We start from the raw sequence: 21,783 nt of genomic DNA, 5'->3' as shown, positions 1-21,783 counted from the left end.
TATTACATAGACTATTTCTGCCATTTTTTATAAATATAAGAACCATTTGGAACATTTGTGAACATTTAAAATAATTTCCGTAAAATTTTCAAACACACTAACTCACTAAGCACATGATTATATATATATATATATATATATATATATATATATATATATATATATATATATATATATATATATATATATATATATATATATATATATAGCTCTTAGTTGATTATAATTGAACATACTTTATTGTGTTACATCGAGATTTTGTTCATTTATGTTTGATCATGTATGTTTTAACAAAAAGAGAGGACTATTTTGTTCAATATTTACGTGATTCAGTTAATGTGATCTATGTCCACAGACAGGAGAGAAGTATTCTTTATTTTAGAGCTCTCAAACAGATGTTACAAGTATAATTTCACATAGATTCGTCTATCACTTTAGAATTACGACTCATCAAATGACTTAGAATTCATCCATATTTATACTTGAGGGATCATGCCTAAAACCCTAATAAGCCAAGCCTATTGGCCCATGAATGGTGTCAATCAATCATAATTCGTCATGCAACATCTTCTGAAACATTCATCCATACCATACAACTTATATGCCAAAAAATAGATGGTAATGATGCAAAGAAACCTCATCAATAAAAACAATTTGGAAAGAGGAATGAGAATGACAATTTAAAATCTGTCATGCTAAAGATTTTCACTGAATCGGTCATCTGATTCATTAAATTACTACATACGAGTCCCTTTAAAGCATATAAACACATCCAAACAATTCAGCCTCCAAAAACCATTCATGAAAATTAGTACATGCTTGATTATTCTCATCAATTTTACAACACTAACCATTATTGTAAAAAATCCCAACCAAAGTAGCATAAGGAGAAAAATTACCCATGGCAAACATAACATTTCTTATTCAACCCTCATAAAATACCCCTCACAACAATATATATACATGTAGTCCCACCTGCATGTATATATAAATGTCCGAGTAAAAATTGCCCCATCCAACCCTGATAAAACCATTAAAACACAATTGCAACTAAAAGTACAAAAGCTTAAAAACAAATTGTTATAGAAGGTAATGATTTGCAAATAACAATTGAATTTTATAACTTCAGAAATAGATTCACGTTTCAATTTTAGGAATCAACAATTTTGTAGTCCCACCTACTTTGCAAATGAGTTTTTTTAGGTAAGTAACATAAATCCGAAAAATAAAAATAAATAAAAAAACAAATTTGTAAAAGACAAATAAGTTTTTTTTTCCACAATTTAACAATTTACCCTAATGAAAAAATGAAAGTAGCATGATTATTCATATGAACTTCTAGTAAATTAACAACAAAGAGATTAAACACATTTTTTTATTAATAATAAGAACGCCAATAGGAAAGAGGTGTAAAAGTGTAACATTCTAAAAACCATGACAAAATTTTTTATTTTTATAAAACATTTCCATCAAAAACCATAAGAAATTCAATCAATGTTTTCAAATCAAATCCATAGAATTAGAGTATCAATAAATCTCCCAAAACATTAACTAGTAGGAGGATGTGTACGATCACATATTCGCCTTGTCTTGATCATCTGAAGTATCTGAAAACAATGAAATCAAGAATTATAAGCCAAAACTTAGTGAGTTCCCCCAAAATACCCCATACAGCATGCATGCACATTGGGCCGACAACATCTGACTGGATTCCCACTAAGCTCACAACATAAGACTGGATTGCCCTCCCAGCCCTCAACTTATGATTGGATTGTTCCCGGGTTTGTTGTCTTACAACGCAAAGCAATACCGCCTCAACCTAATCACACTATGTCGACATATGCAAACAGATAAACAATAACCAACAATACATGTAATCATATAGATCTACCAATCTAACAAACCACTACAGTATACCAACATCCTAAACACAAGGACACATACTACAGTACAAAGTATAATGAGAACACCTCGTAACCTAGTAGAAACAATAATGATCACAAATCCTAAAACCATCTGTAGAGGTCACCTATACAACAAACATGAACCACATCTTAAACTACAACCCAAAACCCTAAATTTTACTTAAAGTCAAACTTGGTCAAAAAGTCAACGATCAATGATCAAAGTGTAACATCCCATTTTCGCATTCCAATAAAGTTCAATATAAACCAATGTTTATAAAATTCGAAAAAGAGATGTATTACTTTTGAGCTAAAGTAATCATTATAAACATGTAGGGAACATCAATAAGATTTCTAAAGATATATAAAACTTCCGAACCTGACTTTATATGAAGAAGTTACGCTTCTTCGAAGTTTCATAATTAAACCAACATGGCTATATGCATCATAAAATATGAATCAGAGTCAGATTACTTATTAGCCTTAGTGATCTAAAATATAGCTTTAAAAATAAAGTGAGAATTAGCTAATAGAGTTTAAATGAATGTTGTAGATCTCGTCGATAACTACATATGGATATAAAGAACGTCAAAAACAGAGATCATATGAAGAAAATATGATTTTTTTTGAAAATACGTGTGTGTGCGGCGTGCGCCCATAGGAGGTGCGATGCGCTCTGACACTCCACTAGATTTCCGCCACAAGTCACACTCTGCATGGAGCCACGTCACCCATCCAAAAAAGTACACGACACACACATACAGGGTCTAGATTTCCGCCACAAGTCACACTCTGCATGGAGCCACGTCACCCATCCAAAAAAGTACATGACACACACATACATGGTCTAGATTTCCGCCACAAGTCACACTCTGCATGGAGCCACGTCACCCATCCAAAAAAGTACACGACACACACATACAGGATGCGTGGTTCCCTTTATGATATTTTGGTATAAATAGAGCTTCATCTCTCCATTCGATCTTCATACCCTCCTAAGCTTTGCTCTCGAGTTTCTCTCAAACCTAGCCCTATTTCCCCTTAGTTTTGAGTCCCTAGAGAAGTCCTAAGGCCTCTGAGAACCCGTCATATGTAACACCCGGGATTTCAGGTATTTTCAAATCCTTCTTTGGTATTTAAATGTCATTTTGGTCCTTGGAGTTGGTTGGAATTAGCCCTAAGAAGCCCTAGTGGCAAATTGGTAAATTTTGGGGCAGGAAGTGTACATTGAGCGTACATGTGGGTACACTAAGCATACTAGGGCACGCCCTAGTACGCTGGGCGTACGTGTGTCCGAGTGAAAACCCTAATTTTTAGGGTTGTGGAGTATTTAAGCATCTTTATGGACCAATTATTATCATCTTTCCAGCCTCCAAGTCCCTGAGTTGTTTTTGGCAAACCCTAACCTGCATAAGTATGTGTTGAGTTAAGAGTATGTTTCTTGTGTGCTTGAAGAAGAAAGAGTTGCATCAATGTGATTGGGGATTGAAGCAAGCTAGTAGATCTTGGATAATCACTTCATTTAGAAGCTCTAGAAGATAAAAAAGTTGCCACCTTTATGATTGGTTTGTTTGGATCTCATATTGGTAGTTTTTTGGTGTTCTTTTTGTCTCAAAAGTCCCATTGTTATGCATGCTTTTTTTGGTCGTGTTGGGCTGTCCTTTCAGACCCTAGGATGGGTTCTAAGACATAAAAATGAGGTCCCTTTAGCTAGTTTGGTTCCATGTCCTTGTAGGAGGTCTTAATGGATTAAGAGCATGCATTAAGGACTTTGTAGACATCTAAAGTCTTAAAGTTTGAGACTTTATGATTCTAGAATACATTTGAGTCATGGATCTGGAGTTTGGGCTTAAGTATTTAAGCCATTAAGCACTTATCATGGTTTTGGGCTCTACGATGGTACGCCCCGAGTAGGAAGAAGTACGTCCCGCATACTTGGTCAACGTCCCCACATGCAGTCAATGTGAGGCTTGCGTACGCCTAACGTATGCCATCTGTTGGGCTTTGAGTGTTGGGCCACCTTTTGGGCTTGAATGCTTGGGCCTTTTTGGTCTACCTGAGTATGAGTGTTTTGGGCCAAGGGAAGAGTTAGACCTTAGGATAAGGCCCAATAAGGGGTTTGAGCCAAATTTGGAAAATTGGGCCAATAATGGGCCTTGAGTAATTTTGGGCTTTTAGATCAAGAATTAGGTTTGGGTCTTGGCCCAATTGTGGATAGGGTAAAGTGACCATTTACCCTTGGTTTGGTCATTAGTCGAGGATGGTAATTAAATTGTTAATTGGATGTTTATTTGTTGTGATAGTTCAGGATTTTAGTGGGCCAATATCCGGAGGTTTTCTATAAGATTCGTCAGTGTGAGGTGAGTTTTCCTCACTATACTTAGGGGTCGACGACACCAAGGCTGACCCATTGGTTTGATAACCTAGTATTTGTTGATATGCTGAGTATGGATTGGATATGTTATGGGCTCAGGGGTAATCGTGCACCTCTCATATTTTGTTTCATGATTTTGGGATTTCTCTGATGTTGAACTTATTTTGAAAACAATTTATACACAATGATGGTTTTTGGATTTATTTAGAAGTTTAAAATTTCCATGAATTTTATGAATGTTACATCATCTAGTTTCTAGCCGGCTAGAGTTCTGCGAGTGTTATTTCCGAACTTTTGTCAGGAAAATCTCTGTACGTTAAGCTACACTTATATCACTTTTAGTGTAACTTATATTTATTGTCATATTCGTTATTATGAACTTACAAATAAGATTTATCAGTAATTCCAATTATAATGTTGATTGACATACTTATGGGAGAGGTGTCTAGAATGGTAATGATGTCTTGGTTGTTGGATTTCAAAAATGTTAAGCGCTAAAATGGTCCTGCCTCCCAACTATCTGACCTGGATAATCCTAATTTGATAGAACACTTAGTGTTCAATGGGATTAGTGAAAGATCTAGTTTCCATTACCATATTTATCATAAGGATTTATAAATTAAAATATTATAGGTTAATCCTCCTTCAGCATGTTACCTGTCAGTTGGATCGTCAGTCGGATCACCCAGATAGCTGTCAATCGTCTAAGTAAATTATCCAAGTGAGTTTTCTAACTATATTATGTGCTCTAGTATATATCCTCATTATGCTAGGATATAATTTCCCTGTAGTATGAACTTAGGCCACTAGATTAATTTAGTTAGTTACCTATCGTGCCAAATTGCTTGTCTGTTATATATATGTATGGATCTATAATGTGGGGAGTTGAGAGCGGCCCAACTTTGTTCTGAAGGTCGATAGACTCAGGCGAACTAGCATTATGCTAAAGGCCAAAGTAAGGACCAACTATATGTTGTAGGCAAAAAGGGCGGACCAACTTCGTGTTGAAGGCCAAGGGCGGACTAGCTTCATACTGAAGGCCATTATGTGTATGCATTGTATTTGTATTGTGGGATATGATATTTTAGGGAACTCACTAAGCCTAACACTTAACCAATTGAATATAAATGTTTCTCAACAACTTCAAATGATACGTACGGAGGGCAAGGCTCGGTTGTACACACGCGCATTCGCAACATGTTTCCGCACAATATAATAATACTCTGATATATTTTAATAAATAAAAATGAAAATTCTGGATTGAAAATCGGCGCATTACAAGTTGGTATCAGATCTTTGGTATGAGCGAATTGGATGACTATCCGTGTGATTCTAGACTCAAACCGAGGATCTGAGTATCTTAACAAATCTTTTCAAGAAAAAAGAACTTTATTCAAAAGAAAATAATACGATGCATACAGTTATCAGAAGCTCAGAAAGGAAAGTGATTCCCAAAATATCCATATTATTATGATTGTTGATATATGAAATGTTAGAAAAAAATGCTAGTATGTAGGCTAGGGATGTTTTAGGAATTGTTGCTTAGGATTTCCTGATAAATAAGATGTCTTAAAACTTAGAGATTTTCTTCTTATTTGCTGATTAGAACCTATGTTAATATTAATTAGTTATTTGACAAATACGTTAGGTTGCATGCTCCCAAAATTAAATAGTTTTAGATTGCTCGATTTGGCGCTATTTCACAGCTCGTGTATGAGTCTAACCATTGTAATGCTGAATCTTTTAGTCGACAAACTCTTTGATTTTAGAGGCATGTAATTGTATTCGTTTGATAATTTGTTAATATTAGTAGAAGTTCTTCACTGGCTAATAGTAGAGTAAATTGGAAAGGGATCATAGAAAGAGAATCTAATAAGTTCAATATATGCTTGATATGGCATATATTCGTAAGGTAGGGTATTAATAAAGATGAAAAGTCCTAGTAGAAGTCTAGGAAAACCTGTTGTATGCGCTCATGGGACACATACATATATGGCTAGCGTTTGGGATTGGAAGTGACTTGGAAACTACGAGACAATTTTTAGGATAAGTATAAGTGGGTGTGAGAGGTAGTTGAGGCCTATACTACACGAAGCACATGACTCGCACTTAGATCAAGAAAAGTCACAAAGTTATCGAGGCACTCGTAGTTGATTTGCTTTGTTTGTATCTATCATTATCATAATTTCGGTGATGACTAAGGAAATGCATGTTATTCCGTCCTTAGTAGTCATAACGAACCGAGTCTGACTAATATAAATTTGCAAAGTAAGCTCGATGTAGTGTCTGAATTTAGTTAAAAGATTGATGAAGGATACGATCAAAACGATCGACGGAAGTATCATAGTTGTTGTTAAGAAATGCCACCTACCATGATGTGGTTGTACTACATTAGAACATGAAGGAAAGCACCTTCTATGATTAAGTGTTCAGCTCATACAGACAAGATCCTGGTTCGTTATACATCCTTGTGACATGCGATTGAAGGTCACTAGAATATAACCATTGCTATGATTATATGCCGACCTCAATCACAGGAGAACAAATCGGGTTATTACTATGAGAAAGATAAGAGAAATAAAATATATATATTAGGCGTTAGATTCACGGAAACAGAGGTTTAGTACTCTAGAACCTTTTTGTAATAAAAGGTTATCAAAATAAGTGGTAATGAGTCCTATTTACAGAATGTTGACCACACGTCATGAAGTAGAGAGCTTGGAATTTTCAATGACAACATATACCTACATGATTGGATTGCAATTGAAATCTTATAGACCTTCCTAGAAGAATTACCCGATACCATTAAACGAGTCACGTATGGGTTGATCGTTAGGGTTAAGGAGCGGATTCTTCCATTTAAACTATTGATGAAATGGTAAGGCTTGGTCAAGAAGGGGAGCTCGAAAAGAGGAAGCAAGTACAAGACCCAGCTCTGCCAACAACAGCCAAAAGATTTAAGTATGCCAACTCAACGCCTAAAGGACATGGGGACCCTCAGTGTAGCAAGTGTAGGAAGTCTCATGAGGAAGCTTGTCGTGCTTTGGTATGCTTCAGGTGCATCAAGGAAGTACATTATAGTCGAGACTGTAAGTAGGAAACACATGGAGTCCATGTTTGTTTCCACTGCAACCAGAAGGCCCATATCAAGGCCAATTGTCCTCTTCTAAAACCAACAAGTGCAATGCAGGCTCTAACACCTGCAAATTTTAGGTTAACCAATGGATGCCTAAAGGAAAAGGAACCCACAACCAATGAAGGAGTTGTGTTGTTTCCTATTAAGGAAGAATGAGTGACACCAATAGGAAGTGTTTAATAGTATGTTACTATGTATGTTTTTGGTACGTAGGTATTAGTATGTAACCCAACAATCATTGTTATTTCTTGTAAAATTTTATTACGCAATAAAATGCCTTTTCTCATTCTCGTGCATTAGTGCATTTTAGAAAAACATTATCCTTGTCATGACCTTATTCTGTTTTGGTCATGTTATGTAGAAGGATCATTTATGGAAGGCACAATTAGTAATACTATGATGGGAATGCCAAAGGTCATTGGAAATGACAACCATGGGTTTCTTCAAAGTCAAAATGAGACACAAATGACATAGGATGAGCTAGCTTAAGTTACAAGTAGCAACAAATGATGGGTCGAACCAAATTGGGGGAGAACCGAACCTTAAGGAGAAAGGACGAAGGGTAGTTCAACTTTCAATTTCAACATCAAGGCCAGGAGAGTAGCAACACGAGTGGGTGGAGATAGTTAGTTTCTTTTTAGGGTAACAGAAGAATGAAGTCTTCTATTAGATTACCAATAGACTATGAGTTTCTCGCTTCTCAAGGAAAGATTGGTATTTCCCTCTAAGCATTTGATAGGATTTAGAATTTTTTTAGACTCTCAGGTACAACCCAGATAGACAAGAGAACCATATAGGTTTGTATCTTCGAGGATGTAGGATTTATCCTCATAGCAGAGGATCAGAAATTCAATAAGTATCATAGTTTTCCATAGAGAGTGCCAAATACTTAAGGCATACACCAGGCTTAGGGATTTGATTTCAACCATTATGAGAAATTAGTTAACCCATTCCAAAGGATTTTAGTAGTAGGATCAACATCAAGGGATAGAGTGTTTTCGTAAGTATGATTAGAGACACATATGAGGATATCGTTTGAAAAGGACTATGCCCATTAAGCATATAATAATACATCAGTGTTAAAAGCTTGTTGTAGTATTAGAATATTCATCCGTGAAGACGCCCTATCAAGTGTCAATAAAAGATGGACATACAAGGAAAAGATCTAAGGATTCCCTTTAAGGTTTAGAATTGCAATATGAAGGTAGAATATTGTCGATGACTTGTTTAAGTTTTCAAGATGCAAGTTTTCGGTTGGCGATAGAGAACACTAATGGATCGTAGGTGAGTGGCATAAACTCCTATAACTCGTTTGTTTAAGTTAAGAGTCACATGAGATATATCGTCGTGTGCAACTGCTTATGTGACATTGGTATTTGGGTGAGCTATGTAATTGGTTTAATCATTTCTTTAGACAATAAGCATAAGAACTAATATAAAACTAGGATAGGACAATTTAGGACAAAAAATAGTCTTAAGTGTTTCGACAATATAGATTAAGAAACTCGAATCGATTGTAGTCTCAAAAGTTTAGAAAACAAAGATCGGTGGGTATCAAGGAAGAATGAAGACTGGGTTCCTTTAAGGGCAGTCATATATAGTTGTGAGTCTTTAAAACCATTAAAGGGTTGATCATGAGTCTTCAGCCCCGATGAGGCCGAAGAAAAGAATGATCTGGCATTGAAATCCCAATAATTAATAGGGATACAACATATAATGATCAGGCATAAGAACAAATTGGTCTAATAATAGTTAGATCCTTGCAAGAAGGTTATTGGTAGTCTAGAATCCATTATAATCTAATAGGTTGGAAGATAAGCAAACCTTATAATGAGTCTGTCACCAATATTAAAGTATTAATTCAAGTGTTTTGAAGCTAATAAACCTGTTATAGTAATTTTGGTTAAAATTCAGGATGTTGGAACACCCAAAATAGGTTAGAATGTTGTTTATAATATAGATTCATGTGTATTTTAAGGATATGTCATAAGCCTTTTAGAGGCATGTTCCTGAAAATGGATTTCGTTAGGGTGTCGTAGACAAATTTCCTTATTTCATCACTTCATAACAAGTCAAATGTGTCGATATTTCATGTCTAAATAAGATTCTGGAAGTCTAGACTGACAAGTTCCCGATTTAAGAAGATTTTAGGATAAGTTTGGAAGTACGTCTTAGGTAGAAAACAAAGTACTATGCATAAATGAATGCAGGAAGACGAATTCGATGCAACAACACCGACTAGATCTTAGTGAAACCCCTATAAATTAGTGTGCAGGCATTATCCTAATGTGCATTAGCCCATTTTAGACAAACATTATCCTTGTCATGACCTTATTCTGTTTTGGTCATGTTATGTAGAAGGATTATTTACGAAAGGCACAATTAGTAATACTATGATGGGAATGCCAAAGGTCATTGGAAATGACAACCATGAGTTTCTTCAAAGTCAAAATGAGACACAAATGACATAGGATGAGCTAGCTTAAGTTACAAGTAGCAGCAAATGATGGGTCGAACCTAATTAGGGGAGAACTGAACCTTAAGGAGAAAGGACGAAGGGTAGTTCAACTTTCAATTTCGACATCAAGGCCAGGAGAGTAGCAACACGAGTGGGTGGAGATAGTTAGTTTCTTTTTAGGGTAACAGAAGAATGAAGTCTTCTATTAGATTACCAATAGACTATGAGTTTCTCGTTTCTCAAGGAAAGATTGGTATTTCCTTCTAAGCATTTGATAGGATTTAGAATATTTTTTTAGACTCTCAGGTACAACCTAGATAGACAAGAGAACCATATAGGTTTGTATCTTTGAGGATGTAGGATTTATCCTCATAGCAGAGGATCAGAAATTCAATAAGTATCATAGTTTTCCATAGAGAGTGCCAAATACTTAAGGGATACATCAGACTTAGGGATTTGATTTCAACCATTATGAGAAATTAGTTAACCCATTCCAAAGGATTTTAGTAGTAGGATCTGTTGGGTTTTGAGCATTCTAACACTCCTAAGGTGTACATGCAACCCTAAATACCTTGGATCTATGTTTTCTCTATTATACATGCAAATATGAATATTCCAAGGTATTACCCTTTCTAACATACAATCTATGATACTTGGGTATTAAAACAAGTTAGAATACATACCTTGTTGTTATAACTTGTCTTCATGAAGCTTGAGTGCCTAGTGCCCCAAGTGTGACACCTCAAATGGTTCACACAACACCATTAACACTTGGAATAACCTTGAGAATAAGGATACTTTGGTTCTCTCTAGTGAAATCGGCCTTGCCCTTTTGTGTACACACACTACTCCAATTTCACCAACCAAGGACATCTTTATATAGTGTGGAGATTAGGGTTAAACCCTAATACCCATGACCTTTCATTTCATATGATCCATGGGTTAAACACTCCATGGACTATCCATGAAAGCTTTGCCCAACCTAAATGAACTTGGCCCATCACACACATATATCTTAGAGTCCATTTTTAATTAGTTCCTTTTGACCACTTAATTAATTACAAATTAATTCTTGATCAATACTAATTAAATAATATGATTATATATTAATATGTTAGAACTTATAATATATTAATATAAATCACTAGTATCCTTTTTCCTCATCTTGTCAATCCAATTGTCCCGATGCCATGCAACCCAAATGGACCATGTCGGGTTGGGTTAAGTCTTACCAATTATAGTTATGGACTTAGAAATTAATCCACTAGTCTCCCAATTGGATAAGTCTAAAACTATTATTGCAAGTATGACTTCATAACCCGACTAGCAATCGTAGCTCTCAAAAGCTTCTGTCGAACTCTGACCTTGCCGATGAACTCTGACCTTTGTCAATGACTTGTCCATTAGATAAGGGATCATATATTCCTCCATTCTAGATATCATATGAACTGAGACATGGATTATAAATCATTCTCTCTGTCCATTTGTTGTCTCCCGATTTCCGATTTATGATGACTGACTGATTGAACAGATCAAATCAATCCTGCCTTGGCCAAGCACTCACATGTATCATCATTAAATCATCGAGGGGCCCACACATATCGCTTTTATCCCGAAGGTAAAAGGAATGGATAAACTTCGACTCATATGGCTTATTCTACTACTTGTTGAATCATACACAAAGGCACGTTTTATAGCATCAAGTTACCAATGCGTTTTCATGCAATCAATGTATAACCAACTCATAGTAACAACTCATATCTCTAGGTTTGAAGAATATAAGATATTATCGTCTCATGATCACTCGTGATAAAATCCATGAAGTGATTCCAATGAGTGCGGGTGGAATCCAATACTCAGAACTTATGAGCACTCATGAGTGTTGTAGTACCACTTTGTCTAACATCTTAGACCTCTACAAGCCAACCCATGACAGTCTTGATTCATATCTACTTCCAACATATGACCGATTGTGGATGGTTTGAATAACTTAGTCATTCAGGAAAAACGACCTAGTTATTCTGGAAGTCAAAACATGGAAAGTGAAACACAAGAATAATCGAATCCAATATGGTCACAAAACTTATGAATATAAATAAAACACCTTTTATTTATCACCATATTTATTACACATTATTCATTGTATACTGTTTCAAACTATCAAATTTATACTTGAATTAAAAACACTAGTTGTCCCATGCTCCAAGCATGTACACTATGTTTTTCTAAACAATAGATTTGCCATACACCAAGTATGCACTCTATGTTCGTCTATGATCCTTACTTTGTGAACTAGATCGATTGAAAATAATTTCAATGATTCTCCTCTCACAATCCCAAATCCTTACTGCAAATGCAAGAATTCCAAACTCCTGTCATTTACCTAAATCTGTTAGATTCTAAACTTATATTCATTGATCCTCTTGTAATGATTATGCACAAAGTCACAAAGACTTGTCAACGGACATTATAGAGTATTCCAATGGAGATCAACTCCTTGGAAACATCCTTCTTGCATTAAGTTTCCTAATCTTACACAGATTTATTGAACAACTTCCACCTTCCCATATTCCCATTTTGACTATCACTTCTGAACAAGAGTTGCCTCTTTTCAGAATATGTCAATATGGTCCTTCTAAAAATTAACACTATACTTCCAACTATCCCTGAGCAACCAATCTTTGGTAAACCTTAGAATGTCCTCGACAATTGCTTTATCCTTTTAGTCATATCCAAATTCTAGACCTTTTCCCTTGTTAATGCCCCAAGCATTTGGACAATTTTAGAAAGGGTGAATATAGCACATGTAATCGATCCTATATCCGAAGCATATGGGACACGATTCATGATGTCTCACATAAAGACTAAACCAGTCATTTGCTATAAAATTTCCATTTCAATTTGCCAAGTTCTCATAATTCAGATTATGAAAAGGGATGTCGTAATCATAATCAAATTTTCGAACGCAAATAATGGACCCATATATAGAATTTCCTTATGTTGAGCCATTCCAACATAACATTCATATATATACTTGACTAAATTTGATTAAAATCTCACGGTCTAAGCTTATATATTTGAGATGAAGTATAATTTCCTCTCCCTTAATTATAGCAAAACAACTTTTCCCAATTGAAACCTTTTGTTTTCAATAATTAACATTGCTAACTTGCAACCTTTATCATAATTATCATGATCCCACTAACATTATGATTATTAGCAATACACTCATGCTCCCACTAGCTTTGACATGTACTCAGAAATCAGCTGGACTTCTAGAAATCAATACTTTATTGACTTTCTTACCATAGTTCAGACTTCTTATACGAAATGCTTTGATAGAACTTTATCAAATTCATACACCTTTCCTTAGATAGCACACATGTGTGTCTAAACAATTTCAGAACTATGAAAAGGGATACCGTAATCATAGTCTCAATTGTTTAGACCTTTTTCCATCTGCTTCAAATCTACTTGGTGGAAGTGTTTCCTCACCATCATTTTCATGAATCGGAGAGAAACCTTATGACCCTTAGATTTTATGGTGTATGTGTTCTTATCCATGTGAATTGTCAAAACCATAGTCACAAGACAAAGATAATGATATATCTAAACTCATATGGACTGAACTCGATCTGAATTCCTTGCCACCTGGTAGCTCAAGGGCCTGCCATTGCTTCCAAGTTGGTATGCAACCAATTGAGAACTCTAAGAACTCATATGTAAAGCCAACTTTAATTGGAATGGGCATAGTGTTAAACTACAGGTTTTTATTCTTGATTAGATTTTGAAATACTTTTCAAGATCTTTAAGACTCCCACTGTCCTCTTGACATATAAGACTATCTTGCAAAATATTCAAGAGATAGTGCGAATTCTTTATCAAGTCAAACACTTCACACAACTGGCGTAAGTTGGTCTTTATTTTATCCAAAACATCACAACTTACCAATTTCAAATGTAAATGAGTAGGGCACTTTTACTCTTACATTTGACAAGTGTTTTTAAACCTTTCTTTAAGATAAGTCACTCAAATCACAGTCTTGGAGTATGACTCTAAGACTTGTTTTGGAACAAAGTATGACTCATCTTCTTGATTTAACCATTTCAGCAATCCGTGTTTCCTCTTCTTAGCCATATGAATGCACTAAGATGTCTTTAGAGGAGTAATTGTGATGTGATTTCTAAATCATTAAGATGATCACAAAAACTAATACTAAAGTACTCTCCCATCTTTTCAGATATGAGAAACTTTTATCCTTCTGTCTAATTTGATTCTTCTCATTCGTTCTGCCATACACTAAAATTTTTCCAATGCTTCAGAATTATACTTAAGCCTGTAAGTATAAGCATTTTTACTAAACTTTAGTAAATCATGAAGAATAGTCTTATCGTTCTTTTGTGGTGGACTTGACCAGTGCACAAGAATGTGTACTCGATCCCTTAGTCCTTCACTTGATTCAATTAAACATGTAAACAAGGAATTAGTCTTAATTTTCCAAAGATGAAAATTCTCATTCATCATACAACTTGCATGATTCCAAGTTTCTATTCAACTGAAACTTGGGTGATGAGAATCTTTCCTTGTTTGGTAGATTTAGAAACTACCACAAATGAAAGAATCAAATCCACTTCCAATATTGATATTAATGGAATCATATAAACAACAATTTTTCACAAATGCCATTGTAAGGATACTTAGAATAAATAAAACCAAAAAAATTTGTGGAAAACTTATCCTTACAATGCAAAAGCATATGAAAAACTTGTTGTTATCTATTCCTAAGCAATATTACATAACTCCTAAGTAACAACTCAAAATTCTGATCACTGAACCATGCAATTGAAATCCATCTTCGCGATCAAAATCAAGATATACTTCCTTCTTCACCTTTCTTTGATTCTTAAAATATCAATATGTGACCCAGTCAAATCATGTAATAAGAATCTCAGAATAGAAACTTAATAGAGTTTGATAGTGGACTTTATTTGAAGTAGAGTCAAACTTATTGACTTCACCAGCCTTATGATCTTTCAGGTAAATTTGGCACTTCGCAACGAATGCCCTTTCCTTTTGGCACTTTAACATATGGACCATTTGGTAATGGTACATGGGACTATCACAGACTTAGTCTTTCTCTTTACCATTTGGTCAACCGAGTTGACTATGGCCGATCCCTTTCCATTGGGAAGAGAATGCTTTTTCTAGATTTCCAGTGTCACCATTGTCAATGTCCATAAAGTTTTGGGTAGTCGATCTTCTAATCAAATTTGCTTTACTAGCCTTCCAAATCATTGCTGATTCAGCAGCACCAAGCAAATATGTAACGACCCAATTTTCAAGTCCAAAAATTTCTTTTTAAAATAACTGATTCATAAAAACATTCATAAGAAAATACTATGAAATCACATCGTCTCATAAAACAATGTATCATGTCTGAGAACCCAAGTCACAAAATAATAACATGTCAGAGTACAATCCCAAAATATCCATAGTTTGGAGAACAAAGAGTGTGTGTATGATGTGCCGCTACCGCGCCAGCTCCTTCCCCTTAGCTGAAGAGGTACCTGAAACCAAAACTGTAAACCGTTAGCACGAAGCTTAGTGAGTTCCCCCATCGTACCACATACCATTCAATCACATAGCATACATACTGCCGGGCAATTCTGGGGTGCCCGACCTACCCGGTACGGCCATTTTGGGGTGCCGACCTACCCATGCGGCTATTCTGGGGTGTCGTCCTACCCGTGTCAAGCCATTCTGGGGTGCTGACCTACCCATATCAAGCCATTATTGTCACACCCTTAAACCAAGGATGGCGGAAACGTCCGGGGGTAGAGGACTTCATGTATAGTATCACAACAACGAGTATAATAGTTCTCAAAGTAAATACAACCATCATAAATATAATTGAAAAAGTTACATCATAGTAAGTTTACATGTTTCAAAATTCAATTACATTATGATGACAAAATGAACTGTTTGGCGATTTAACGTCCCATCCTCAAGTAGTTTTGAAAAAGTGTCAACAATTAAGTTTGTAAGTTCATAAGAGTTTTGTTTGAGAAAGAGTCCATTTTCCTTGAAAAAGCGACAGAGTATGTTTCCAGAAAATCCAATATTTTCTTTATCACGTGTAAAATGAATGTTTCTATGTTATGCGATAATGAACTCTAGAAGAACCCAAAGATTCCTTCTATAATCACTCAGCGTATATAAGTTATATAAAAAATTAAGTTAAATAAACCGTTGAATATAATGGGTCTGCCCTAGGTCCACAACCAAACAAGGAACAAGAGATAAGGCGGGCCCACCAATTCTAAGTCTATTATGACTAAATTCTTATATAACTCTAGCATATACACTTAGCAATTATAGCTGAAGTCTAATAATTCTAGATGAAATATAGTTTTAACAGAGATATGATTCCAAAGAAAATCCTATATTTTCCTTACAAAAGTTATGTGGTTCTAAATCCCAGGACCAAAAATAAACAAGTATTGCCATACTTAAAGATATAAAAGTGGTTTTAAATCGACATAAAACCGTTTTTGATATCGAAGTGTACAAGTATTTTCCATACTTAAAGTAATTCCTGTGAGTTAAATCGACATAACTCGCTAATTTAAAAGTAGAACCCGTAAATCTTATGATTTGTTAATACCACATGTGAGTTATTATAACCATGCTAAGACTCAGACGGCCTCGTAATACAATGTTCTTCAGGCGTCGCAAGTTAAATGACACTTGTCACCTCAGACCTACCGGTCTAGCTGTTGCATGCAACTCTGGTGCGGGTTTGTCAGACCCAATATAGATCTATACACAACTATCACGCTCTCCCTACAAGAGACTTTGGTTACAATTTACAGGAGTTTTGACTTTGTTACCATGAAGGTAACACAAAGGGAATGTCTCACAAATTTATTCATTAACAGATTTACGTGAACTGAACTGAAAACCTTTGGTAAATGAGTTTGAAATGTAAATGATACATAAACTACACCTATTATAGTTTATCCAAAACGTTTGTAGTGTAAAAGAACTTTTTTATGAAGATACGCTAGTGCTATGAATCCATAAACTATGTTTATTACAGCTTATTATGTGTTTTCTAAATGAATGAAGAATCTTATCATGAATGACTAAATTTCAGTTTATGATGATAAACTAACAAGAAAACACATTCAATGTTTAGAACTTATTGTTATACACTTTGCTCAACATAATACAAAGTGTTATGAAAGTTATAAGCTGTTAACTAGTTTTTAACGTTTCTGCACTGTTTTAGAAAAATCATATGAAGTCAAAAACTGAATTCGTAAATTCTGAGAGTTCATAAAATGTGTCTAGTTTATTCATAATTTTTATTATGATTTTTGGAAGTCTTTAACTTGTGTTAAATGTCCGTATTCACAGACTGGTCCGAATTCGTTTATGAAATGATAGACAGTTTTGTCAAAATCACCATAAATTGTAGAAAAATCATATGGAGCTTTGCAAGTAGTCATGTTAAATTTATGAACCTGAAATATTTTCACCTAATACAATTTTGAAAACTAAAATGTTTAAGTTGACCAAAACAGTCCGTGAATAAGACTCAACTTTTCTGATGAAAGCTGTTGTTTGAGTTTAGTTGTATTCTTGGTGTTTTAACTTGTATTCCCCCCCCCCCCCCCTAAAACTTGAAGAAAACATGAAAATGTAGGGGTATGAACTCACCTTATGTGATTTTAGTGGGTGGATGTTGAAGGAGAGAAGTGTTCAACTCAAGAACACTTGGAGGATTGCTTGAAGATTCGAGAATCTAACACAATTATGATGGAGTTTGTGTAAGAAATCAATGATTTGAGTAAAAGGAAGTGTAATAACCATATGAAGGGTGACGATTCTTACCAATGTAGAAGGAAATCTTGAAAAATGCCTTGGAAATCTCGAAATTGTGAGAGAGAATTTGAGAGAAAAGATGTGTTTGATCTTTGGTGGAAATGAGAGGAAAGTGAGGAGAGATGGGAGTTTTCAGCCTTTGACCAAGAGTGTGGCTGGTCAAATGATGGGGAAAGTACTCTTGAATGACCAGGTATGGTGGAAGGACAATGGCTGGTCATGGAGTGGGTATGGGGGTGGTTGCTTGTGTCAAACACTATGGCAAAGTCAACACTCCACCACAAGATCTTACTTAATAGATTTTTACTCTTAAATAAGGATTTCCCCAAAAATATGCTTAATTTATGAATATATGGGGTCTTATATGTAAAAATATAAGTTTGGGTGAAAATCCCTCGTTAAAATAATTAAAAACGGCTTAAAATGGAGTCGTGGTCGAAAACCGGGTGAAAAATGGGGAAATCCGAAGTCAGGGCCTGGTTTCGGATCTTAGCAGCCTTAGAACTGGAGGGGAGACTTGGCCGCTGAAGCGAATCCGAAAGGGAAGGACTGCGTTCCGAGGAAGTACCGCAGGCGGCTCGTCAGGAGGGTCCGAAGTGAGGGTCGGGTGTGGTGCTCAACTGCGGGTGCGGATCAGCGCTGCGGTCTTCAGCAACCTCGGTTCTCAGCAGATCCGGTCCGGTCCAATGGTTGCGGTTCCTTAAGAAGGCTTCGGTCTTGATTCTTGGGGCTTCGACTCAAGAGGAGTTTAGCCCTTATAGAGGAACTTCGGCCCTAAAAGGCTAATTTCCAATGAATCTTCCCGTTTCGAATGGTTTTTCACCAAGTCAAGTGTCAAGTCGCCCCAAATGATTACGAAAAATTAAAAGAGGTTTTGAGAGAGATTTGGGAGAGATTTGACATACTTGGGGAGATTTCTCATACAGAGAGAGATTTGGGAGAGATTTCACATTCTTGGAGAGATTTCTCATACAGAGAGAGATTTGGGAGAGATTTGACATACTTGGAGAGATTTCTCATACAGAGAGAGATTTGGGAGAGATTTGACATGCTTGGAAAGATTTCTCATATAGAGAGAGATTTCACATTCTTGGAGAGATTTCTCATACAGAGAGAGATTTGGGAGATATTTCAAATTCTTGAAGAGATTTGGGAGAGATTGAGTGAGAGAGATTGAGAGAGATTTCTTTTGAGACCTTTTTGAGTGTTTGGCTCTGTAATTCAAGGTTCGTAAACCTCGTTAAGTCTTGTTATGACTGTCATATGCCCCCGAGGGTTAAGGAATAATGTTTTATCGAGTAGTTTCATCACTTGCCCTGATTAGGGTTTAGAGTTTCCGAATACGTGAAAACTCTAAGTGATACTTTGTATTAAGAGTGCGAGTTGTTCAACAAGAAACATAATGAAAACCTTAGTATACAAGGTTTAGATGAGTCGACCTGTTACACTTGTTGACTTTAGTTGACTTTGACTTGACTGGAAATTGACGGTTGTCACAATTCTGGGGTGCTGACCTACCCGTCGGTCCTAACAACCGACCCTCGGGGACTATTCCCCTCCTACTACCACTATCACATATAGCATATCATGCCAGCATATAAACATATCATCACATACTATCAGACATATCAGGGGTGTCTGATCTACCCTTCGGTACTAACAACCGAACTCTACTATTATCACATATAACATATCATGCCAACATACAACATATCAGGTAGTAGCAAACCTAGATGATATCACAAAAACAATCATCTATCATACAACTCCTACTGGTGGGTCGGCATTGTGGCCGTAGACCCACCGCTACTGGAAGGTAACCCACCTTAAACAAGTAGCTGCTGATAATTCGTGTGGGAAGTCTCTGCCTACTGCTGCTTCGGAAATCCTCCGGCTATAATCCCCACAAAACACTTAGTCAGAAACTAACATCTATTCTGAGGGTAAAATGACTATTTTACCCCTAATCAAGTCCAAGTCGAAGTCAACTTCAAGTTGACCTGACTCGCCGAGTTGGGCCGTAAACTCCTCGAGTTCCTAACCCTTTACTCGTCCTTATCCATGAATCGACTCGTCAAGTTGGCATCGACTCGACGAGTTCCTCTCTCATATGAAAATCGTATGAACCTCATCCAACTCGCCGAGTTATATGAACACTCGTCGAGTCCACCTTCATCTGATGAACAAGTTCTGTCCTCGACTCGCCGAGTTGTATGAACAACTCGTCGAGGTCATCTCTAATCTTAAGGAGATTGCCTTGGACTCGTCGATTCTGTTCTAACACTCGTCGAGTCCCATGAACTCCAGGTATAAAATTACGTCCAATGTGTTGGGTCACTCTTTCTGTCCGGCTACAACCCTTTTAACGCTCAACTGAGTTCTTTTGACCCTCAACTGATTTGGGACTCAAAGCCTTGGACTCGTCGAGTCCCAGGAACGGACTTGCCAATTCGTTCACATCCACACTCTGAATCCTCGATTTCTGATGTACAACCTTTGATTAAAAGATAGATCCAAGCTTCTACAATCGATCTAGCACGTAAAGTTACAAACTCTACGTGCTTGCATGGGACTTTGAGCTCAAAAAGACATAAAACAAGCTCTTATGATGCATGGGACCCTTCATGGGTGCAAAAGCAGCCCCCAACTGCCTTGTGACTCCCTTAATGACTTGATTTAGAAGCCCCAACCCCCAACCATGTTTGCAATCATGGTTGGTCATCAAAAATGACTTATAAAAACCCTAAATCTCCCAAAAGAGGGATCTAACAAATGGAATAGCAAGGTTACAGCTTTTTACCTTCAATGAATTGTAGAAGGTGCACAAACTTGGGTTCCCTTGGTCTCTACTCGCTTCCTCGAGCTTTTCTCCTTCCTTCTTAAGACCACAAGCACCACAATCCACCAACAAGGCTTAGATTGCTTCAATAACAGCTAGGGTTTGAATGAGAGGTGTTATGGGAGCATAAGGGACGTTGTGGCCGACATAACATTGTTTAAATAGGGTGCAAACCCTCGGATTAGGGTTTTTGTCAAGACAGGGTCTACTTGTTGTGTCCGGGACTGGACTCGTCGAGTCCACTGCTTAAATTCCACGTCCCATCCCGCTTCTACTCGGCTAGTTGGTCCTTCAACTTGCCGAGTCCAAGGCCAAAAATGCAAAATACTTTGATAAAAATAAAAGAAATACGTACCAAGAACTAGTTGCTACAAATCTCCCCCACTTGTTTTAGACTTCGTCCTTGAAGTCTGCTGCTCATCCCTGAAACAACTTTGGGTAGTGCTCCATCATCTCGTCCACCGGCTCCTAAGTCCATTCTGAGCGCTTCCGTTGCTGCCATTGCACCTTCACAAGTTCCACTCTCTTGTTCCTCAGATCCTTCGACTTCTGGTTGAGGATCGCCACAGATCGTTCAATGTAGTTCAGGTTGCCATCAAAATAAATGTCCTCCAAGTGCACCAATGCCGAGTCGTCCACCAGGCACTTTCGTAGCTGGGAAATGTGGAAAGTGCTATGGATCTGACTGAGTTCGGCTGGCAGATCCAGCCTATACGGCACCTTTCCTACTCGATCTATAAATCTAAACATTCCAATGTACCTGGGTCCCAACTTGCCCCGTTTCCTAAATCAAATAACGCCCTTCCATGGCGACACCTTCAAGAGAAACATATCCCCGACCTGGAATTCCAGGTCTGATCGGCGCTTATCGGAATAACTTTTCTACCGACTCTGAGCAGTCTGAAGCCTACTCCGGACCTACTGAATCCTCTCTGTCGTCTTTAGCACTACTTCGGTGCTCCCCATTACCCTCTGGCCAACCTCGCCCCAACATATCGGGGTCCTACACTTCCTCTTGTACAACATCTTGAAGGGAGGATGATCGATACTCGCATGATAACTATTGTTATAGGAGAACTCTGCCAAAGGGAGGTAGGTATCCCGACTACCTCCGAAGTCTAACACGCATGCTCGAAGTATATCCTCCAGAGTCTGGATGGTCCGCTCGCTCTGACCATCTGTCTA

The sequence above is a fragment of the Lactuca serriola genome, chromosome 5 (genome assembly GCF_051521515.1).
Source record: "Lactuca serriola cultivar US96UC23 chromosome 5, Lser_US96UC23_V15, whole genome shotgun sequence".
Lineage (NCBI taxonomy): Eukaryota > Viridiplantae > Streptophyta > Magnoliopsida > Asterales > Asteraceae > Lactuca > Lactuca serriola.
This window is presented reverse-complemented; position numbering follows the sequence as displayed.